The sequence below is a fragment of the Phacochoerus africanus genome, chromosome 15 (genome assembly GCF_016906955.1).
Source record: "Phacochoerus africanus isolate WHEZ1 chromosome 15, ROS_Pafr_v1, whole genome shotgun sequence".
Taxonomy (NCBI): Eukaryota; Metazoa; Chordata; class Mammalia; order Artiodactyla; family Suidae; genus Phacochoerus; species Phacochoerus africanus.
In genome coordinates, this window is record NC_062558.1 from 43,833,878 (window position 1) to 43,851,875 (window position 17,998).

Below are 17,998 nucleotides of genomic sequence, written 5' to 3' on the forward strand. Positions count from 1 at the left end.
GCACCCAGTTTCAGCTTTGCAGGGTGAAAAGAGTTCTGGAGATGGGTGGGGGTGATGGTTGTATGACAGTGTGATTGTACTCAGTGCCACTGAACTGTATCCTTAAAAGTGGTTAGCTTGATTCTCTACTAGTCAGGATATGCCTGGGTCTGACCTTTCCATGTTTGATCCCCTCACATTTATAACTTGATTTCTGCTTACATCCTCCCTGCCTTAACAGGAAGGACCAATCCCGCATGCAGGTGGGCCACATTTAAGCCTCTATTGCACTCATGCCTTGGGGCTTCCATGGGGGGCCTCTGCTTTGTTCCCCGTGCCCTGTGCCCTCCTGCAGTGCCCTGGCTCTTCTCATAAACCTTGACCTGAGTCTCTGTCTCTGAGATGCTTACACCATCTCAGTCTTTCCAGTTCCATTTAGGCTTTAGACTCCAACACAGAGGTTGGGCCCTGCAGTGGATTCCCTTGATACTCATTTCCCTGGTCTTCCCAGTGCCCTGCCAGGGATCACTTCAGAATCCCAAAGATCATGTTTGCCAGACCTTGAGCTGACTCCATGAGTGACAACCTTTTTCTTCCAGCTTGTACTTGCTTAGGGCACTAGCCTATGGGATGCCTTCTCCAGGAAGTGGGATTAGGTCTGATCCTCTGTCTCCATCCTATTGTAAGTAAATGGATAAAGTCCCAAAAGAGGTGTGGCTCTTGTGTGTCTATTTGCTTTGAACAAATGCATGTACAGTATCTTTAGTAGTTAACTCTTAGGATTTCTCAACTGCCACACTATTGATATGTTGGAATGGATAATTCTTTGTGGTGGGGGCTGTCATGTGCCTTGTAGGATGTTTAATAATATCCCTGGCCTCCACTCACAAGATGCCAGTAGCATTCCTTCTCAGTTGTGACAATCAAGAATGTCTCCATTGTTGCCAAAAATTGCCCCCAGCTGAGATTTACTGCCTTAAAAAATTCACGTAGTTTTCCTGAATAGAGAACACCTTGCTGGTCCCATATCCCACTTCAAGGAGTCACATGGATCTGGGGACAGTATCAATTTTATAAGGCTGCTGTAAGAATTAACACTGACGGGGTGGGCATCTGTATGTCTGTGCAGTCTTCATTCCTCACATAGCACCCTGATGTTCCTTTGTGCCCCCCACCCCTCGACATTCTCAGGTGATAAAATTGGGTGGGGCTGGTGTACTTCCCTCTTTCTTCCTGCCACTCAAGCATTAAATGTGGTCACATGAGCATGCCATTCTCTTGGCCACAAGGAAAAGTTTAGGGATGAGCAGTGACTTCAGTTGGTCCAATGAGAGTCAGCACTGGGACTTACGCTTAACTCTTAGGATAGGAAACTCTTGCCTACTAAGGTCTTTAGCAGGAAAATAGCTAACTTTGAGCTGTCTAACTTTTACCATCTTGCCTATATCTAGGACTGGAGTCTACACACTGCCTTTAGAGAAGTAGAAATGAGGAAAAGAGAGTGTGGGATAAGAAAACAAACTGATGATTGGTGTGAACATGCCCGAAGATCTTGCAGCTTTGTATATGGCAACCAATATGTCTTTCAGTTATTTTGAGTTGGCTTTCTGTTGTTTGCAGCTCAGAGTCCTGATGGATATATCTGAGATGTGTTAACATCTAGCATGGAGCTAAAACATAATAGATGTTCAATGCCAATTAAATATTGTTACTAATTATCTAGTTGACAACTATTTAAGTTCCTACTATGTGCCAAGCATCTTGAGGAGTGTTAGGTCCTGGATAAGTTATTACTGTTGTTTGAACGTCAGTGTCCCTTATATATGTGAAGATGAGATTAGGACAGATCAGACATTACAAATTAACAGTCGAAGGCTATAGCCAGCCCTTCTTTTGGTGTTTCAATTGGCCTGCACAGTATTTTACAGTTTAGGAAATTTCATTTGCAAACTCAAGTATCCAACTTCTTTAGAAAAATTGGCGGTCAGCCCACATTGGGCTGCCATTGCCACATAGTGAGGACAGACAGATTTTCGGAGAGCATCGTGCTCTCAGTTACCCTAGACTCCACCCCTCCCTACCATCTTGCACTTGTCTGCTTCACTCCACCTGTGACCTGATAACCACAAGAAGCATTTGGGTTTGAGTTTTCCAGACCAGACATTCTCTTTCAGCTCTAACATTTTCTCAGAAGGCAGAACATCCGCTTCATGGTCCAAGGAAAGAGATTGAAACCAAGTAGGAAAACACCTACCATACCTGGGAAATAATCTGTTATTCTAACCTCTCCGAGGTCACTAGGTTTCCCCAGGCCCAGAGGAATGGCAGCACTTGGGGGCAGAGATGGACAAGCCATGGTCGTCTTTCTCTGCTTCTCACTCAGACAAAGAAAATCCCTCTCCGTGCAGAGCCTCCCCAGCAGCTTTGATGTCCCTCTTCCAAGCGGCACCACTTCAGACAAGAGAGGCAGGCAGGGGCAGAGAGCTGAGAACAAAGAAGTGTTTCCTGGGCTGCTAATTATTCTCCTTCTGTGTAAATAATTATCTGGAAGGGGAAGAAAAAAACTGGTTCACAGCTAAAGAGCTGAAGAAGCAAAAGGAAGATGAAAGGGGGTTGGGGATTTGATGCGGCTCAGGGAACAATCCTTGAAGGGAAAGCGAGGCACAGCAAACCCGCCTTACTTCCCGTGTTTTAAACACCTACCCTGGGACTTTCAAAGCCCTTGGCATCAGCGCTGTAATTAAATCCCGGTCTGGAAGCCAGTGTGTGGATAATCCAACCAGGTTGGCACTGGCTCCTGCTGGACTCTGCTGGAGCCTTAAGAGAGTGAGGCTCTGGAGTCCACTGAGCCCAAGTTTGTATTTGGCTCCACTGCTGATTATAAATGGGATTAGGGACAAGTTGCTTCTTCCCACCTCAGGCCCTGTGCAGAGGCTCACCCAAAGCCTCATCTGGGTTAAGGCAGAAAAGGCCAGCATCATGGAAGCCCATTAAGAGCTGATGAGACAGTTTAGGGGAGAAAGAAAAGCAGACTCATGGGGCCAGAGAAGCAGAATGAGGGAAGAAGAAGGAAACAGATGCCAGGTATCAAACGAAGTTTAATAAGTCCTGGTCATCTTGCCTTGAGCACAAAGGGGCATTTGAGCTGCTGCCTAGAGGCACAGAAAGAACAGGTGAATGGGTATCTGAGTGTGCTGAACTGGCAAAGGAAGGGAATTGAGTTGGAGGAATCACTGCTCACTATCTGCTCATCTCTGGCTGACAGTGGGGCCATTCATTGGCAGGGCATTCAGAGGCATCCATGGAGGACATCTAGAAGAATGAGAAACAGGATACCCCAATCACCCACCTGTCCACAGAAGACTCTCTACAACTAGGGGACTGACTGTATACCTGGTAGGCAAGGGAAGAAAACCGTGCATTCAGCTGTTTATACATTCCCAGGCCATGCATCCAAGTAAGATGACACGTTATCATCTTATCTGCAACCCAGGGAAACCACTTCCTAAGGAGCCTTTTCCGGAATCGCTCTTTGGTGCCAGAGAACTGGAGCTCCTGGCTTTGTGAGGGCCAAGAGGATTTCCTCTCCTCTCATTGTATCAAAAGACAGGTGTTACTTGATATATTGGCATGTGTCGTGGAGTCTGGGAGTGGCAACTGCACAGCAGGGCTGTTCTGGCTGCACCTGATGAGACTCTGCAGTCCTTATTCATCAAAGGCAATAAGAGAAGGTAAGGATGGGTCTCCAGGGGAAGTGTGGGCTGAGTACCAAGAACTATTGATGAAGATACAGAATTAGCACAGGCCCCAGATGAGCCAGAAGATTAATATGGAGCCAGTTTATTGCCTCTGTGTTGGGTGAGCCAAGTGGGTCATCTGGGGAATAAAATTGCTAACCTTAACCCTATACTTACCCCTAACCCTAACCTTAACTGTAATCCTAACTCTAATCCCTGGTCAAGTTGGATTTCAGATATAAAACAACAACAACAACAACAAAATCCTAATTTTTAGCGTAAGTATATCCCATACAATATTTGGGACATACTTAACTAAAAAATTTCATTGTTTATCTGAAATTAAAATTGATCTGGGCATCTTATATTTTATTGACTAAATCTGGCAGTCCTAGGTGGGAACTTGGTGGAAATTTAATGTGGTGACTGAAGATTTATGACCTGTAGGCTAACGTGTTTAGCTTGGTCAGCACAGTGCTTCAAAAACAAGTGTTTCACATCAAATCCAGGCTTCCACCTTCTCTTTCGAAGTCAGAGGTTTGGTCACACCTCAGCTGTCCTTGCTTCTACTACAGGTCAAAAATTCAGCCCTGGCTCACTTGAACCAAGACAAGAGTTACTAGAAGAAGCTGCCAGGCTTTTTGGAGGTCCTGGATCAGGCAGGCTGGCAGGTCTAGGGGTCATGAAAGCAGGAGCCAGAGGAATTTCTCTCTGAGACATGGGTCCCACCTACTCTCTGAGTGTCTTTGGTTAAAATTCAAATTCATAGCCAGCAGACTGTGATTGACCAAATTTGGCCTATGCCCAAGTATGCAGCATCTGTGATTGGCAGCCTTACCAGAGAACTGCCAGGGCAAGGGGTATGAGGTTGTGGGGGAGAAAGTTCTCCATAAAGAAGGTGCTGTTATTTCAAGAAGCAAGGAAGGGACTTGAGTAGACCAAACCAACCAGTGTCCTGCAAACCAACCAGTGTCCAGTGTACTGCCATTATTTTTCTCCCTTGTGCCTTTCACCATCTAGGCTGCCAATTCCTTGATATCAGAATCTTTTGTTCCCAGAATACACAGAGTCTCATTGTTACAGAAACTTAATGGAAACTCCCATTAAAATTCATAGAATGAGTATAAGTGCTCTGAAATGGGGTCTTTGCAGAAGAATTAACATAACAGGCCTGAGGCTGTGATCTTTGGAAAGGCCTGCTTGCAAGGTTGGTCCTTAGCTGGTGTCTGGGACCTTGGCTTTCAAAATGCTTCCTCTGTTCCCTGACTGATAAAGTTGATTCCCTCAACCTGGATTGTTTATACAAAACATCCTGATTTATGGTAAACACCTGATTTCCTTCTGGGAGTCTGGAATTTTGATACTTCCTAGACAGAGAAATCTATGTGATCAGCCCCATAGCCTAAGTTGTGAGTCTCAAACAGGCAACTGTGGGCATTGCAAGTATTACAAATGTGTGGTTGCGTTTTGGTACTGGAGGGAGAGTGCACCTCTGTGACTGCCCCCCACCCCATGGGAGGGCAGAGCATAGGGTCCTGCACGTAGATGCCTCCAGACCCCACCTGTGCTTCCTTCCCTTAATGAGCTGCCTGCACCTCCTGACTGTGTCTCTGTAATGAACTTTAGCCATGGGGATAATGATATCCTTAGTTCCATGAGTGCTTCTAGTGAATCACAGGAGATGTGTATGGTCTTAGGAACTCCCTAAATAGGAACAGACCTTTAAAGCAGTGTCCACAATTTGCAAGGCACCTGACAATTTCATTGTTATGAACCTTCGTATCTGTTCTATGAGGGAGGTAATGTTCTCATTTAGAGATTAGGACACAGAGGCTCAGGGAAGTGATGGACTTTAGCCAAGGATGCAAAGCTAGTAAACAGAGCATGGTTGTGTGAACCTGTACTTTGACTGGTCCCGAAGTCATACTATAGCATCCTCCTTACAGGGAGGAGAGGCTGTCTGCATGACAATAACCCTTTAGTGTCCAGAATCATCAGTGAGAGATTGTTCCTTTGGAACAAACCAGTGGATGGCTCAGCTCCTCTTCTCAGTAGCAGAGCTGATATTTGTACCTGTGTCCATTTGACTCTGGGGTCCCCAGGTTCAGAACCATTACCATGTTTTGGCTGTGTGGCCTCTGACGTCTCACTCCATTGCTTCAAGCATTCATCCCTTTATATGTAAAATGGAATTAACAGTGATTGTAAGAGGAACACAGAAGCCCCTCTGAAACACCTAGTAGGGAGCCACCAGATGCCAGTTTCTTTCTCTTCCCCATCTCATTCCTTACTCCCTGCATGAGCCTATGTGAGTCCTACCACACTCTGCCTGTTTCCCCATCTGTAAAAAGAGGGGGTTGATTTTGATGCCGCCAGAGTCCTTCTGATTCTGGCATCATACATCAAACAATGAGCTTTTCTCTAGAGCAGCCTTTTAAAATCCCACCAGTTCTGATCATAAGAGGCAGATCAAACCTAGCCTCTGCCACTTAAAAACAAGGCTGTGTACATGTTGTACAAAGACAGTGAGGTGAAAACATGCTCCAGCCCCTCCCAGACACTGATCATGGAGAAAGACAGGTCTGAGTGTTGAAAGGTGTTTTGTTTAGGGAAGGTCCTGGCAGAGGAAAAGGGAGGGGAGAAGATTTATAGATGGGGTTGGACTCTCTACAGCCAGAGTCATCATCAATCCATTCTTATAGGGCACGGTAGATAATTTTTATAGAGCTTGGTGGACAAGATTTAAAAATGTGTGGTCAGGATGCAGTAGGGAGTGTTGGGGACTGTGGCAGACTTCAGACCCTATGCCTAGTCTTGGAGAGGGGGCCTCCCAGTTCCACTTGATGCTGCCAGATTAGAATGCAGGAATGGTACCACCAGATTCTTTTTTTTTTTTTTTAAGAGAAGTCAGAATTTTGAAGTAAAATATCTCAATTTTTAAGTGTTATCTTGAGTTTTCCTACAGATCTTTGTGCGTACAATAGAACTCTTCTGGCGGCCGAACTGGCCCATAGGCTGTTTGTTTGCAGTCTCTGAGCAGGCCTCACTTACAGCATCTTTGGCACTAAATCCTGAAGAATTTGCAACTACAGCTTGCTTCCACATCTTCTAGGATGGTCAGTTTCAGAGGCATGAGAGGACGATTTCAAAGAAACGCCAGTGTCCTTTAACTTCTCCTTGTTTCCCCCAAATACAACATCTCTTCATACCCCTTTGCTTTTGTTCAGGTGTATCCCTCCTCAAAATAACATCTGCCTGGACAACTCCTTTTCAGGCTTCAAAACCAAGCTCAAATATGCACTCCTTCATGAAGCCTTTATTGCTCATCACCTTCTTTTCCCCAGGGGTTAGTCGCTGTGCCAGCTCTGCATCTCCACCACTCTGCTCTCCATGTTCATCTCATCTTAATGAGGGTCTCAGTTGAAAACATGGAAACTGGACAATATGAGGCCACTGTAACAAAGGGGTATTTACAATGGAATCTGCATTAAATGGACAGGGTTCCAGGAAACCAACTAGATATAGGACAGTGCCTGGGATAACAATGCAGGGGAACTGTTACCCCCCAAAGTCCAAAGCTGCAAAGGAAGGAACAGTTACAAAATTCACAGAAGACAGAACTATGGGATTCCCTGCCAGCCTCACCTCCTAGTGACCTATCAGGGAGGGAACCAGGAGAATAAACCCCAACCTCACTTTCCTCCTAGTTCCCAGGATCTTGTTGGTGCCTGTTGTTAGCAGAACATGCCTGGCAGTAAGAAGACAAGGGGTCTGCTGATGCAGTTTGCTCTGGAGGCCAGAGCAGGGTGAAGCTTAGAGGGCAAACAAAAGAGGCCCAGCACCCACAGTTCTCTGCATAGACCTCAGTTACGGCACTGCGTTTAGTTCCAGGTTCCCTAGAGACTGGAAATTGCTGGACGACAATCATATCTGCAGCCCCCAAATCTGGTGCCATGTGGGTGATCAGTAAGTGTCTTAGACATGACCAGGTATGTCACTAGCACCTGGTAAAGTACAGATAAAGATGAAGGATTAGGAGTTCCCTCTGTGGCACAGCAGAAACGAATCTGACTAGTTACCAAGAGGTTGTAGGTTTGATCCCTGGCCTCATTTAGTAGTTTAAGGATCCAGCGTTGCCATGAGCTGTGGTATAGGTTGCAGACATGGCTTGGATCCTGCATTGCTGTGGCTTTGGTGTAGGGTGCCAGCTCTAGCTCCGATTAGACCCCTAGCCTAGGATCCTCCACATACCACAAATGCAGCCCTAAAAAAGCAAAAAAAAAAAAAAAGGGTTATCTATAGATTCTGTTGGGTGTGAGGTAATCATGAACTTCTTCCTCTCATCTAATATTTTATTTGTACCTACTATGTGAGATACTGTCTCTGACCTCCAGGAGCTCTTAATCTTAAACTAGGGACTCTAAGAGCCATGGAAGTTAGATAGCATCTATTTCAAATTTTCCCTATGTGGGTGTCACAGGACACTGGTTTATGATGCTCAGAGATGTTATATCAGAAGAGGAAAGTCCATTACCAGGTGTAAGAGCCTATGGATTAAGCAAATGTCTTTCCTGCAGGACTTGTCCAAGCCTTTAACGTACTAGTGTGTGATGTGAGTCCCCTGAAGAGGGTCATACAGGCAGCTTTCCCCAGTATTATTAGGTTACGGGATCTTTTCCCCAAGGAGCATCTTGTAAATCCATTTTGTTGGAATATACTTTGGAAAACATGGACCTTCTCTAGTCAGTTCATTGTATGGATGGGAAAACAGGCTCTAAAACTGCTATCACCACCAATCTAGCAGGAAGCACAGTTTGCATGAGGCAACACATGTTGAGCCTGCATCCGTCATTGCCTTCTGGTCTTTCCCCACAGTACCATTGATTATTTCTTGGTAGGCATCTCCCTCATACCAGGACTGAGAATTGAATGGGAAGTTGCAGGTGGTCCGTTCTGCTAAACATCAATGGGCCTCCGGCAGTGGCTGTCATGGGACATTGGGCTCCTAACTGATGGGTCTGACCCATTGTGAGATGTTGTCACTACGGTGAAGCAGAAGCTTGCCAGGTCATGCGTGGAGAGAAGATGGCAATGAGTGAGGAGTGGGCAGGAGAGGCTGGCTGAGCCCCACTCTCCTGTGGGCAACGTCTCACTGTCCCTCGTTGATGGCCAAGTCCCCTGGCCATCCGCACCAGGCAAGGAACCTCCATGCTCAAAGGACAGCCAGAGTGGCTTTTCAAAATAGCAAGCCTGACAATAGCTCCCTGATGCTGGAAACTCTTTACTGGCTTCTTTTGGCCTCATGACAGTCTCCATTTATTATCCTAGATTTTACCTTTCTCTTTGGCCTCCTAGGGTCCTACCAACTGCCTCCTGGACACTCCCCACTGCTCACACTGTATGCCAGCCAGTGTACACAGAATTCAGTTCTGCAGACTCCCTGCTCTGTTGCCCAAGTACTTTTGCATGTACTCTTTTACCTAGAGCTCCTTCTCACCATCTACTTGCTCGACCAGCTTCTGTTATGAGAGATGGGGTGGTAGCTAAGCAAATGCATGGGCTCAGAAACTAAGGACTTCCATTCAAACTCAGCTTTGTCATTTCTTAGCTGGGCGGCTTTGGACAGATGACTTTACCTCTCTGAGCCTCTGTATCCTTGTCCCCAGGATGAGGGCAGTGCTCATACTACCTACCTCAAAAAAATATTTTCACAGTTAAATGGAATAATCCTTTTTGTCATGTAGTAAGTCCTCAAAAAATGGTGGTTATGATTATTTTCCCTTCAAATTTCAATTTAGATCCTCATCCTCTGGGGAAGTTTTTCTGTTTTGCCACAACACACATACACACACAGTCTTTCTCCTATCTGCCCAGGGCAGCTGCACTTTGTTTACCTCTGCATTTATCTCATGGGAAAGTGATTATCCGCTTACTTTGCCATCCCTCGGCTTCCTTCAGTCATCCCCTCTAGGCGGGTAGGAACTAGGTCTTCTTGCATTCCCCAGCACCTAGGGCAGTGCTAGACTCAGAGGCAGTGCATCTGCCCCATCCTGGACAATTTCTTTTGTGTTAGGGCAGAAAGAGCCACTACTGAGTACTGGCACGGAGTACCAGACTCAGGAGGGGACATTTTTTGCCCAAAGTCAGCCAGCCTGTCAGTGGTGAAGGCTTAATTAACTCAAGTCTCTCGAGTCTTCTCTGGGACCTTTTCAGTTACTACTGAGGCCATACAAAGGGATCCTAGTTCCCAGGCTGCTGAAAACTCAAGATTGGCATACCCCTTCTAATTTTCCAGAGGAGTAAGGAAGGGTTTACTTTGTGTTTTGATTTGGTTTGGTTTGGTTTTGCTCAATGCCCTAAGCAAGCATTCCACTTCCTGAAAGACAGTGGGTCCATGTCCTTTTCAGTATAGCAGCAGTAGTCTCTTTGCTGAATCCAGTTACATTACGTCTTGTAAAGAGCGATTGGCTCAGGGAAATGCATTGTCGAGCAAAATGACTCCTTGGGGAAGCAGGGGTGGGATCCAGGAGAGTCCTCAGACTCAGATTTCTCCCAGGTGAAAGTCAGAGAATTGTCTCTGGTTTCTGCTGTGAACTGTGTCTTTCAGGCAGCCCAGCTCTGGGTTGAGTCATCGACCCTGATGCTTAAGGGATCACTCTGGCTCTGTCCAAAGCCAGTACCCCTTCTTCTATTGGGTTCCATGCCTCCCTGGGAGCAGCTGCAGGGATTCTGAAAGGATGACCTCCTTTTAGCACAGAGCTTATTCATGGTATGTAGAATGGCAGGGTGGGTTTAGAAATCAATCCTGGGAAGTTCCTGTCTTGGCTCAGCAGTAACAAACCTGACTAGTATCCATGAGGATGCAGGTTCGATCCCTGGCCTTGCCTGGTGGGTTAATAAGGATATGGCATTGCCGTGAGCTGTGGTGCAGGTTGCATACACAGCTTGGATCCTGCGTTGCTGTGGCTGTGGCGTAAGCGAGCAGCTGCAGTTCTGATTCAACCCTTAGCCTGGGAAGGTCCATATGCCATGGGTTTGTCCCTAAAAATATTTTTAAAAAAAGAAAGAAAGAAATTGATCCTGGCCATTTCTTTACCTATAGGAAAACTTAGGCCAGGAGATGGAAAGCAGGTCAGCATGGGGTCACTTAGCAGGTGAGTGTCATATCTGAGATCTGTTCAGCTTCCTATGGCACCTGGACATGCTTCTTGGCTATTTCTGGATATCCTCTGGCTGATGAAACACTCATATTGCAATGGGTTTGGAATAGCCACACAAAAGATGGCAGAGTTTCCACTTAGCAATTGTAGGTTCTCCCTTGTGAAACCCCTTAATGGCCCACAATGCAAAAATTAGAACATGAAAGATAAATACATTGGCTAAGGTTTATTGCCTAGATACCAGAAACTTTCCCAGTGCTTGATATGCATAGTCTTATTTAAGATTTTCAATGACCCAGAGAGGAATCACCACCCTTTTGTAGATGGACAGACTGAGGATGACAAAGGCTAAGAGACTTGCTCAATGTTACACTGCTGAGATGCAGCAAAGCCAGAACATGACCTTGACTTCCTGACAGCACAGCTCATGCACTGAACTGTTAGTCTGTCCTACCTCTTGTTCTGCAAACATTTAGCGAGGACCACTCTGGGCAAGGTTCTGTGTTAGGTGCTCACGAGTCAAGGATGAATGAGATACAGCTCCTGTTCTCAAGGAGCCTACTTTCATGTAGGAAAGAAGGGCATAAACAGATAATTGCTAAATTAGCTGTGATCAGAGCTAAACATGGGGGCTATACTGCCTTGTGTTGATTTCCTTTTTCAAAGTGCTTACATCATTCGATCTATGCTTGTCAATTAAAAAACCCAGCATAGGCCTGCCTTTGACAGATGTGCATGCTGAGGCCAAGAAAGGAGAAACGACTAGTTTGGGTAGCACACCAAGTTAGTGTCATGACCCAGGCTACAGCATCCAGCTCAGGTTTTGTTTCTACTAGACAATAGGGAATATCTCAACAGACTCCTTATGACTAGAATTAGTCCAAATGCTGAGGATTAGTAAAAACTGCAGTGGAGAGAAGTCACTCCACTTATACTGTTCATTTGTGAGTCATCCTTTGTTTCACAAAGAGGGACACTTAAGGAGGAGTCTCTGGATTCCGTCGAGGTGTGGTGAAGTCACCAGTGGGCCTTATTGTGGTCCTCTGACCTTGTCACCTTTGGGGCTTATTCTTAGTCCTCATTTCTTGGCCCAGAAATTCCAACACATAAAATTTTGGGAGCTGTAATCCTAATGGTCTAACTTGAGAGTTTGCCAATGTGCTCTGTAATTTTCACTTTCTTTCTCCCTCTCTCTTATCTGCTCCCCAGCTCCTCGCAAACACAGACCTGTTTTCTGAATAATGAAAGATACAGAACCATCTGCAGCCTCAATCTCACTGCTATTTCTTGTGGAAATGAGTTTTGACCTTAATTAACTGTTCAGGAACTGGGCACATGCTTCCCACTGAGATCAGAGCAGAGAATTAGCCCTGAAGATAAACAATAAGAGTATCGTGGGGCGGGGGGTGACTTATGGAATTATAAAGTGAGTAAGGAAGCCTCCAGACTCCCCCGGAAGATCCTGTTTAGTTCATTGCAGGACCGATGATGGTTGTGCAGGGAAGAACATTGGAGGAATGCTATTCTGCAGCCGAAGTGCTCAGTTCCTTAACAATTCCCATCAACTGTCCAAGGGACTGACCAAGCTATTATAGAGTCCATGTAGTTGACCGTTTCTAAGGACTTCCGTGTTCTAGGTGGGGCACAGGGTAATGTCCTGGTCTGAGAGTAGATATAAGAAGTCATGACTGGAAACTCATAAGAAGGCACAGATTGAGATCACAAGCCTGTTGTTGATTCAGATGACACTGGGCGATTCTCTCAACCTGACACATCTCTAATGTAGGAAGGCAGATGCTTATGCTCCCCACTCCACAGAGATATTTGAAAGATGTAGTATCACTCAGTGTATGGCAAAGTATGGTTTTATGTCCTGTAAATATGGTGATAATGAAAGTGATAGTGATGATAATTACATTAAACTTTCAGTAAAATTTAAGATTATGTACTAGACATTGTTCAAACTTCTAGACACATATGGATTCCTTTAATTTTCATGAGATTTCCTCATACTAGTTTTTTTTATTATTATTATTGCTTTTTAGGGCCGCACCCATGGCATATGGAGGTTCCCAGGCTAGGGGTCTAATCGGAGCTACAGCTGCCAGCCTACACCAGAGCCTCAGCAACGCCAGATCCGAGCCGCATCTGCGACTTACACCACAGCTCATGGCAACGCTGGATCCTTAACCTACTGAGCGAGGCCAGGGATCAAACCCGCAACCTCATGGTTCCTAGTCAGATTCATTTCTGCTGCTCCACGATGGGAACTCCAGATTTCCTCACATTGTTAAATTTTATTGTGCTCATTTTGTAGATAAGGGACTGCAACACAGAGGGTTTAGGTCATTTTTCCCAGTTCATACAGCTAGTGGAGTAGGAGCTAAACCCATGGGAAATACGTATGACTGTAAAGGAAAGAATAAGGTATGAATATGGACTGGAAATTCCCTTATGATCCTTAGCACTTCACAGAATGGAATCCAGACTTCCCTTCTCTTGAAAGGGAAGCTTCGTGTTGATCCCCCAAGACCAGATCCCACATGGGACACGAGGAGATTGTTCTGAAACAGTGGTCCCACTATGTTACTTTTGTGCCTTTTGACACATCAATAACAACCATCTCTGCTGCTCATAGAACGATGTCCAAACACCTTAGCTTGGCATCCAAGACCACTCATCATCAAGCTCCCCTGTCCCAGGGTTCCCCTTTCTCCCACAGCTGACACTCAGGCTGCCCCAAACTTCTCCCTGTTTTCTGAATTTGTCATGACTTTCCTACCTCTGAGTCTTGACCTGTGCTGTTCCTCCATCAGCGGGAAGTGCCCTTCCTCATCTTACATGATAACTTCTCTTCATTCTTCAAGACATTCGTTAAATATTCCTCCTTATGCAGCATTTCCTGATTTTATTTTATCCTTTATGCTTCTAGATCACTTGTACTTCTTTCTCCTATAAGACGCAAGGTACGTTTTGACTATTGTTAGGAATGTCTGTCTCCTTTCCCTGCAATCAGAGCAGTTCCAAGGCCAGGGGGGCCTCATTCTCCTCTCTATCCACAAAACTTGGGGCGTTGACATTGTGCGTGTGAAAGGATGAATGTGGTTTCTCCCAGAAGGAAGAGAATGAAGGCCTCAAAGCTAGTTCCTGGGGTGGGGGTGGGGCTAAAAACAGCACTGCAGATTCAAAGTTAAAAGTCTATGTTCAGCAGATAAAGTTTAAGCACAGAACAGCAGAAAGAGGTAGCACTTCAAAGTCAGATAGTTCCAGGTTTGAAGTCTTTCTGGACATTTGCCTGCTCTAACCTGGGAAAACCTCTTCTCTAGCCTCAGTTTCCTCATCCATAAAACCACAAGAATCATATTCTACATGGTGAGATCTCTAGAGGTTAAATAAGAAACTGCAAACGACCCAAGTTTCCATCAACAGAATTAATATAATGGAACATTACACAGCTGTAGAAATGAATAAACTGAAGGTATATGAAACAGCAAGTAAATATTGAGCTAAAGAAAGAAATCTCATAAAAATCCACACATGGTTTTTATGAACACTGGACCCAATAACAGTGGGTGGTCTGCCATTCTGGAACCGTGAACAGTGGGTTCATGCGTGGGTGTCCCCTCCTCCTGGCTGCGTGACCCCAGTGAGTTAACTAACCTCTCGGTGCCTGTTTCTTCATCTGCAGAATATGAAAGATGGCAATGGTCCCTACCTCAAAGAGTTCTTGTGAAGATGAAAAGAATTATTATGTAGAAAGTGCTTAGAAGAGTGCCTGGCACAGAAGAAACATTCTGTAAATGTAGCTCCTATTATTATTTTTGTCTTTGTTATTGTTATTACATTGTCATTATTATCATTATTTAGAAACATGCGCATGATGGCAAAACTACAAAGAAGAGCAAGGAAATGATTAAAACAAAATTCAGAGTAGTGATTTCTTTCAGGAGCTGCTGAATTATTAATTGCGTTCTGTTTCCTGAGCCAAGCAGTGAGGACACAGTTATTCAAGCTATTATTATTCTTTAACTGTGTATAGAGATTTTCACTGTTTTGTATGTATTATATGTTTAACAATAAAAATTTTGAAAGATTAAATTGAATTAATTATTGAAGAGGATCAGCACCTTTTTCCTCCCACTCCCGGCTGAAATCTGGCCTTCCCTGCGGGCCTCTGGCTGATGTATTTGCCTTCACAAAGGGGGCCTCAACCTTCTGGAAAGGAACTGATCTGTTCAGCAGCTTTCCCCATTCATCATCCCCCTAGCAGCGTGTTTTACATTCATCTGCAGATGAAGATAAAAGGGTGGTGTGTTGCCCTCTTTAAGATTGCTGGCGGGATAAGCGTGAAGAGGAAGTCTTTCATATTTTACCCTAGGCTTTGCAGCACTTGCCTTCCTCAGAATTAAAGAATCTTGGCTTGCTTCTAAGTGCTCTTGGAGAAGCAAAATGCCCAAGGAAGAATAGGAGATTCTAAGCCCTGGAAAAGCAACATCTCCAGGTCAAGATTTTATCATCGATGCCATCACATCATGTGAGCAGTCTGATGTTTCAAGGATTTGCCCAGCCTGCTTGGCGGTTGTTAGTCCATCAGGGCTTTTGAGCTCAAAAGCTTTATAAAGAAAATAATGGTAATAATTGATTAAGTACTTGCTAGGCACCAGGCTCTGGGCCAGACATTCTGTATGCATGATTTCCTGTAATCCTCACAATAGCTTTATGAGGAATTCACATCTAGCCCCGTTTTATAATTACACAGAGAGTCAGCGAGGTGAAGACACTTGCCCAAGGTCACACAGTGAGTGGGGAACAGAGCCAGGATTTGAATAAAAATTCATCTCCTTTGTACTCATAATCTCATATGATTCCTCCATAATCTTGGAGAGGAGGAATGTCCACCTCCCTATTTAACACATGAGTAAACCGAGTCCCAGAGAGAGAAAGCATCCAGCCCGATGCGATGCAGCTAGGATGCAGTCCTGTGATGCAGTTGGGACTCAGTTTGAGTCCTATCAGACTCCTGAATGAAAAAAAAATGGACTACTCCCCACCCTGACTTCCTTTTCCTTTAATAACAAAGATGAATTTCCTGTGAACACAAATGCCAGTCAATGGGGAAAATTACTGCCATGCATTTACGGTTTAGTCAGAATTGCCTCAAAAGCCCTGGACCAGAAAAAGGATGGAATCAGATCCAGAGGAGGCAGGAAAGACATTAGAGTGTGTGAAATTGCATCTGAGAATGCAGCGAGCAGGCCAGTTTGCTGCTCCAGAAGTAAGTAAGGTCATAGGCATCTCGGGAAAATGTCTGTGGTTGGGACACGACAAAAGGGTAGAGATAATAGAATGGATGAAGCAAGCACAGGTCATGAGAGGCTGTACACAAGAAATCCTATGACATGGAGTTCCCATCATGGCTCAGTGGTTAACGAATCCGACTAGGAACCATGAGACTGTGGGTTCGATCCCTGGCCTTGTTCCGTGGGTTAAGGATCCGGCATTGCCGTGAGCTGTGGTGTAGGTGGCAGACGAGGCTTGGATCCTGCATTGCTGTGGCTCTGGCGTAGGCCAGTGGCTACAGCTCTGACTAGCCTGTGAACCTCCATATGCCGTGGGAGCGGCCATAGAAAAGGCTAAAAGACAAAAAGAAAAGAAAAGAAATCCTCGGACTGGCATGGTACCTTCATATCCAAATGCTGGATGTTATAAAGTTGTTGTGGGTCCCAGTTGATTCCTATCTTCCCCATCTATCTGTCTATTCATCCATCTACCAAGGCATCCACTCAGAAAGTGAGATCCTTATGGGTAGGAACTTCACCTGTTTTGGTCACCACTGTATCCCCAGCATCTGGAAGAGTGCCTGGCACAGAGTAGACATTTAATAACTACTTGTCAGATGAGTGAGTAAACCTTCCCACTGGACAAACATTTGGTGAGGGCCCATCAGCCACCTGAGAAGAGCATGCTTCCCCTCTCCTTGGGCTTATGTTCTAGTGGGAAGAAATAGTCAATAAAATAAATTATATGACAATTACATATATTGCCTTGCAAATGTCACTGGCCAAAAGGTATGTCTTAGTGTGGATTTCCCAAAAGAAGACTGAGTAAAGGATTCAAGTGGAGGTCATGTGCTTAGGAGGTGGTCTGAGAAGGTACCAACAAGGAATGAGAAGTTGATACGAGGAGGGGAAGAAAGCCAGTAAAGGACATGCCAATAAGTAAGTTTTGTTGTGAGGGACTGGAGTTCAGTCCTGCAAAGAAAACACTCACATATGCCTACCAAGAATCAGGGTAACTGGGATATTTTCCCCCAGCTCCTGCCTCTTGTGACAGAGTATGGATTGGGTGTGTGTGTGGGGGGGGGGGTGATATTTTATGTATGACAGCCAGGAAAGGTCTCTCTGAGAAGATGTGAGAAGAGAACAAAGGAAGTGAAAGGGGGAGCCATGCCCGTGTCTGGGGGAAGAACACCCCAGGAAGTGGGAAGTCACGTACAAAGGCCCTGTGTCAGGGCTGTGCCTGGATGTGTGAGGAGTAGCAAGAGGCTGCCGTCTAGGTAGAGTGCGCAAGGAGCGGGGAGGCGTAAGAGGCAGGGCACACAGAGCCTGCTGGTCACTGGCAAGAATTTCATCTCTGACTCCAAGTGAGATAGGAGCTCATTGGAGAATTTGGAGTGCGGAAATGTCATGGTCTGATTTTGTTTTAAAAGGCTGCGCCTGGATTCTGTGTGGAGGCTGGGCTGTAGGGGCAGAGCTGGAGGCAAGGAGGAACAAGGGGAGGCTACTACAATAATCCAGGTTGTATCGGAAGGCTGCCAAGATCTAAAGTTCTCATCAGGGAGTTCCCATCATGGCTCAGTGGTAGTGAACCTGACGAGTATCCATGAGGACGGGGGTTCAATCCCTGGCCTTGCTCAGTGGGTTAAGGGTCCGGTGTTGCCGTGAGCTGAGGTGTAGGTCACAGATGTGGCTTGGATCTGGCATTTCTGTGCCTGTGGTGTAGGCTGACAGCTACAACTCTGATTTGACCCCTTGCCTGGGAACTTCCATATGCCTCAAAGGCAGCCCTAAAAATATAACTAAATAAGTAAATAAAATTGTCATCAGTAAGAAAATAACTACA